Source organism: Orycteropus afer, unplaced genomic scaffold (assembly GCF_000298275.1).
Source record: "Orycteropus afer afer isolate SDZICR_OR568_19922 unplaced genomic scaffold, OryAfe1.0 scaffold00539, whole genome shotgun sequence".
Taxonomy (NCBI): Eukaryota; Metazoa; Chordata; class Mammalia; order Tubulidentata; family Orycteropodidae; genus Orycteropus; species Orycteropus afer.
The window spans coordinates 928,465-934,464 of record NW_006922126.1 but is presented as its reverse complement, the minus strand read 5'-3'; positions in this window follow the sequence as shown (position 1 = coordinate 934,464).

Sequence of the window (6,000 nt, the reverse complement as noted above, 5' to 3'; positions counted from 1 at the left end):
CCATTCTCGCTTCCAAGGAGCATTGTGGCTGCACTTCCTCTAGGACAGATCTGTTTGTCCTTCTGGCAGTCCACGGTACCTTCAGCATTCTTCGCCAGCACCACGACTCAAAGCCGTCAGCTCTTCTCCAGTCTTCTTTATTCATTGTCCAGCTTTTCACGCATGTCAGGTGATTGAAAATACCCTGGCTTGGGTCGGGTGCACCTCAGTCTTCAAAGTGACATCTTTGATCTTAACACTTCAACGAGGTCTTTCGCAGCACATTTGCCCAGTGCACTATGACTGACGTCTGATTTCCTACCTGCTGCTTTCATGGCTGTTGATTGTGGATCCAAGTAAAATGATCCCTGACATCAGTCTTTTCTCACGCCTGGTCCCCACTAATCATTTTTGGTTTCTCTGTATTTCTTCATTTCCTGTCAGTGAGATCATATAGTACACATCGTTTTGCAGCTGACTTACTCAGCAATAATGTTTTCGAGGTTCACCCGTGTGGTGCCAGGCATCAGGGCACTACTTCTCCTTTGGGCTGAGTGGTGCCCCACTGTGTGGATGGACCACGTTTTGGGTGTCCGTTCGTCGTAGCTGGACTTTCCAGTTGTCTCCACCTCTTGGCTGTTGGGGACAATGCTGGGGTGAACGCGGGTGCACAGATAGCCTGGATGCCTCGGGGCTGCTTCGTCTGGGTGTGTGCAGCCTCTCTGGAGTAAGTCAGCACCGTCACCGCACGCGCACACACACGTGCACTCGCACACACACACACACGTGTCCACACGTTCCAGGGGGTCACATCATTCGGCCTGGGTGACCCTTCCCCTCTCTTCCCCTTGCATAGGTATTCGGATCTTACATCCCTCCTCCTTGCCCAGAGGTCACTCTTTCTAGTTCACAGGGCCAAGGCTGAGATCCATGGAGTGGACTCAGGTCTAGTATCTCCACAAGGTGGGACCCTCAGTGTCCAGGGAACAGCTTCTGACCTGGCCTATGTGCATGTAGGTGATGTGGTGAGGAGCCCCCAGCCCTGCCCCTGGACGGGCTGGCCCTGCAAGGTCCTTTCTGCTGGCCCCACCACCCCCTCCTGCCCCCAGCTCTCACCCTTTCTGCTTTCTGATGGGCTGGCATCCCAGGCCGCCCAGAGGGGCCAGTGTCCAGACTGAGGCCCCAAGGACGGCACTGCAGCCCCCATGGGGTTTGCCCCCAGGGGCTGCAGGGGAGGGATCTCAGGTTCCCAGGCTTGAGGCTCGGCTGTGTTCTGGCCTTTGGCAGAGATCGCCTACTGCGACAATCAAAGCCGGGCCCCAGCTCTGCAGAGTCGGAATCGCCTGGGAAGAAGCCCAGCTCTGAGCAGAGATAAGGATCGTGGCTGTGGCAGACAAAGGGGACATCGGGGATCACCTTTCTGCTCTGAACAGGCAAGGCTGACATGCTCCCTGCGACATGGGCGGGGGTGGCAGCAACCGGGGGCCTCCTTCCAGGCCTGCGGAGCCTACCCCAACCCAGGCCCGGAGCCCAGGGCCAGCAGGGCGCCAATGTGAGAGGAAGCCGGCTGGCTGTGGACCTGGGCCTCAATAAAGAGGGGGTGAGCCCTGGGCTCTGAACCAGACCCTTTGGAGGTCCCAAGGGGCTTTGAACTGCATCCCTCCCACCAAGTATGCTCCAGGTCCACTCAAAGACTCCTCTAGAGGGGCTGGACTGAAGGGAGGTGTGAGGGAGGAAAGGCAAACGTTATCACCCCTCCATGTGTTCACTCGGACATATACACACAACTGTGCCCAGGCAACATGAATGGGCACACAAACATCTACATACATGTACACATGCATACACAAATGTACATGTGCACACATATGTGACCCCTCCCCAGGCTACTCCTGGACTGGGGGGGAAATGGGAACAGGTGACCCCACAAGCTGTCAGGACCCTTCAAGCCCAGGCTCCCCTCTGCAGGTGAGGGTTGAGGGCTGCTAGGAGAGTTGTCACAGGTGACCAGAGACAGGCCTGGCTACCGCTGAGAGGGACAACAAACCCCCTCCAGTTACGTCTAGGGCTCCTGCCTTTTGCCCTGGCGTCTGTCCCCATGTGGCCTCTGCAGGGGCATAGCAGCTGAGCCTGCCAGCCTGCTCAAGTCCTGGGCTGCTGGTGGGGTGGGGGGTCCTCTTGCTACCATCTGCCTCAGGCACTTGTCATGGGCGAGGGTGGGAGAGAAGGAAGATGGGATGCTGGGGGCAGGTTGGGAGCAGGGTGTTGGAGAGCCGTCAGTGGACAGACAGAGCAGCTCCCAGTGTGTCCTGAAGTCTGAAAGCAGTGGAGGGTGTGGTGGTAGGGAGGATGGTCAGACGCTGCCAAGATCCTGAAGCTGGGACCCCTACCTGCGGCTGCTCAGCTGGGAAGATACTGGAGTCTTGGCTGCTTCCCTGTCCTTGCCACTTTCCCTAACGTGGGTCCAGGGTCTGTCCCTGCCACTGAGGGGCAGCCAGATGCCACTCCAGGCCACAGCCCTGCCTCTCCAGGCTCCAGAGCCGTCCTGGGTGCCCAGTGATGGAGCTGGTCTGGGAAGCTTCTCAGTGGGGCTGAGTCCTGGCGTCTCTCTAGGCCCTGGCGTCCATCTGGGCCCTGGCGGCCTCCGGGCCCTGGCGGCCATCTGGGCCTGGCGGCCTCCGGGCCCTGGCGGCCGTCTGGGCCCTGGCGGGCAAGGACTATAGCCGGCGCTCCCCTCATTTCCTCTTGGCCTGCGCTCGGGGCTGCTGAGGGAACAAAGGGTAGATTGTGCCTCGCTCTGGGCACTCACTGGCCAGGCCGGGCTTCAGACGATCAGGCCGGCTGCTGCCCCTGCCGAGGCCCCATGGGCAAGGGCGCTGGTGCTTCCAGCCAAACAGGGCTCTTCAGGCAGAGCAGGCTGGGGCCCTGGCCGCCTGGGCCAGGACACGCTAGGTTGACTCGGGCCTTCCAGGGGCAGCGCTCAGGGGCCGTCTCGGCTGTGTCTGCTCTGCCCAGCCCCGTGCAGCACTTCCTGTCTCCAGCCCCCAACCCTGCCTTGTCCTGTCAGCCACATCCTGTGACTCCCACTGTCACTGGCCTACCCAACAGGATAGCCTCCCACTGTTAGTCTGATGCCAGGCCTCCCTGCACAGCCCTGCCCTCGTCCTGGGCACTCTGGGGGTGACCCTTGGCTCAGTGTGGGCTTTGGGAAGGTCTGGGGACTCCCAAGAGGGCGGGAAAGAGGCCGGGCTGCATAGTCCCTTGATCACTACTGCCTGGCACTGCCCGGTCCCTGACGCACTGTGTCCAACAGCCCCTTCTCTGACCAGGCAATTCATGAGCAGCTCTGTGTTCAGGTGTGGGCATCAGAAACTGGGGATAGCTGGTAAGTGGTAAGTACGAACCCACTATTAAACACGCACCCCATTTCCCGGGAAGACCTGGGGCCCTATGACTGCAGACACACCCCAGCAGGCAGTCCAGACCCCACTGGCTAACTGGACACCCACACTTAGCACACGGCTCCAAGGACAGGGCCAGTGCACCAAGACTATCAACTGTGAGGCTACACCAAACCCCCAAAACAACCCAGAAGCAGGAAGCCACTTGGAGTGAGAGCAACCCTGCTAGGCCCCAAGACAACCCCTACACTGGCCCTCTTGACAGCTGCCTTATTGTCCTCTTAGAAGCACCAACAACACAGAGGTGACCAGAGAAAACGACACTTTACTCAGAGCCTCTCTCAGCCTTTCTGGGGAGCCCCTGCTGGTCTTCACCCCAGCTCCTGCAGGTGCCCATGGGTGGCTGAGGTGTGCAACACAGGTACCACATGTACTCACACATGCATATCCATGGCCACCACACGCGTGCACACACCTGGTAGGTATCCCCAGGGAACATGTGCTCACACGCCCTGAACACACAGCACACACCTGTGGGCACACACCTGGTATGCACAGTGAATGTACACACACACACAGGTGCATATCCTTGGTGCACTTGGCGAAGATACACTCTCCTGCAAACACAGGCACACACGTGCACACACACTTGAACATGCACTCACACAAACACCCCAGTACACACCCTGAACACACACACACACGCCTGCAAACAGTTTTGCTTGTTGGTTTTTTCTTCCAATGCAGGGGGAAGCTCGCTGTGAGCCGAGCTGCCTGTCACTGCCGGCTCCTGCCCGGTAGCACGGGTCCCTGCAGGCGCCGCTGGCAACTTTTGTACAGAAGGAGGCTCTGAGCACACAGCTTGCTGCTCACGGGCAGGGCCAGACGGGGCCGCACGGTCTTCACAGCCAGGGACAGGCAGGAGAACCCTAGAGCGACCTCGGAGGACAGGAGTAACCCACCACCACAGATATCCCCCAGGAGCTGATTGGGGGCCCCCCGCAGCAGTGCCTACAGAAGACTAGAGGCCTCACCTCAGGGATCCCAGCCACCCGAATCCCCCATAGCCCACCATGGCTGCTCCTGCTGCTGCTGTTGGTTTAACCCCTGCCTGCCCAGTGACCGCCCGTCGCTGCCGCCGTCAAAGGGGCTTTGTGCGTGCTGAGCAGTGGTGAGATTGTCTTGGAGGGACTCCAGGAACGGCAGAGAATGGCTTTTGGAAGAAAGTGGGAAAAATAATAGAGGAAAAAGCTGTGAACAGGGAAGGAATTTGCCTCTGTGGAGCCCAGAGCTGCCCCTGGCCCGTCCCTCTCTGGTCCCAGCCAAGGCTGAGGTCCTGGGCTGTCCCCCCCAGGCCCCTGCTGAGCCCCAGGAGAAAGGACCTTGTGGGGCAAGGATCAGGTGTGCCCTCTGTCCGTCTGGTCATCGGCAGCTCCCATCAGCCCCTGAGCTGGGCACGTCACCGATAAGGGGACCAAGGCTCAGAGTGGCTGGAGAGTGGCCCCAGAAACCTCAGCTTGTGCACACTGTGGCTGCTGGGGGCTGCCCAGGGCTGGGGAGGGCTCTGCCCCCCAGGAGTGCCCAAGCCCAAGCTCCCACAAGGCCAGAGAACACTGGGTGGGCTCCTCGTTCCCTGCAGGCTCCCGAAGAGGAGAAGGTGGTGACTCCTAGCACCCCCCATCAGAAGCCCGAGCTGAGGCCGGCAGCGGCCGGGTCGGGTGACCACTGGCTGTCAGTCAGAGCTGGCTGCCTCACTCATGACGCCCCAGATGCTGGGCTGGACATGCTGTGAGTCCCGGGGGAGGTCACAGTGGTGGCCCATCTGACTGAGCTGCTCAGTGGGGGCCAGCAGGGCAGGCAGCAGGGGTCTGGCCCGGCCCGGTTGTCTGGCCACGTTGACTTGCCCCTCAGCGGGAGGCCCTCCTGTCTATTCCGATTCTCTGGGTCTTGGCTCAAGGCAGGCAGCCCATTTTATAGGAGGTACAAGCCCACCCCTCACTGTGTCCTCGGGAAGGGGACGAGGGCTGCCCTGGCCTGGGGACTTCCAGCAGTGGTTGCTGAGACCAAGCTTGGGCGGGGGCAGGGGCAGGGGCAGGGGTAGGGGAGGAGGAGGAATGGGGAGAGGAAGAAGGGACATTGGTCCAACAGGGCCAACCCCATCTGGTCGGCAGAAGGCACTTGTCAGGACCACTGTCCCGAAAGGTCAGGAGTGGAGATGGGTGATAAGAGCCAGCAGAGAGAGGATCCTCAGTGCCCACCCTTCTCAGCCTGAGCCTGGAGCAGAGACCAGGGGCAGAACTGGGGTACCCTGTCCGCAAGCCTCCCCACCCCTCCCTGGGCCCTGCTTCCCGCAGGGGTCTATGGTGCTGTTGCTGCTGGTCCCCAAAGACTTGCTTGAGGACGGGGACAGAACCACCCCTCCTCAGCAGCCCCACCCAACTCCCGGGGAGCTTTCTGGAGCCCCCAGCCCAGACGCACGGGTAGGGGTGCAGAGATGCCTCCCCCCATCCCTAAGGGTTCCAGGCTGTTCTTTCTCTGAAGGGGACCCCAGGTAGGGGAGCGCCATGCCCTATGGGAGGCTTGGCCTCCTGGAGACTCACCATAAACACCCCCTTCAGCG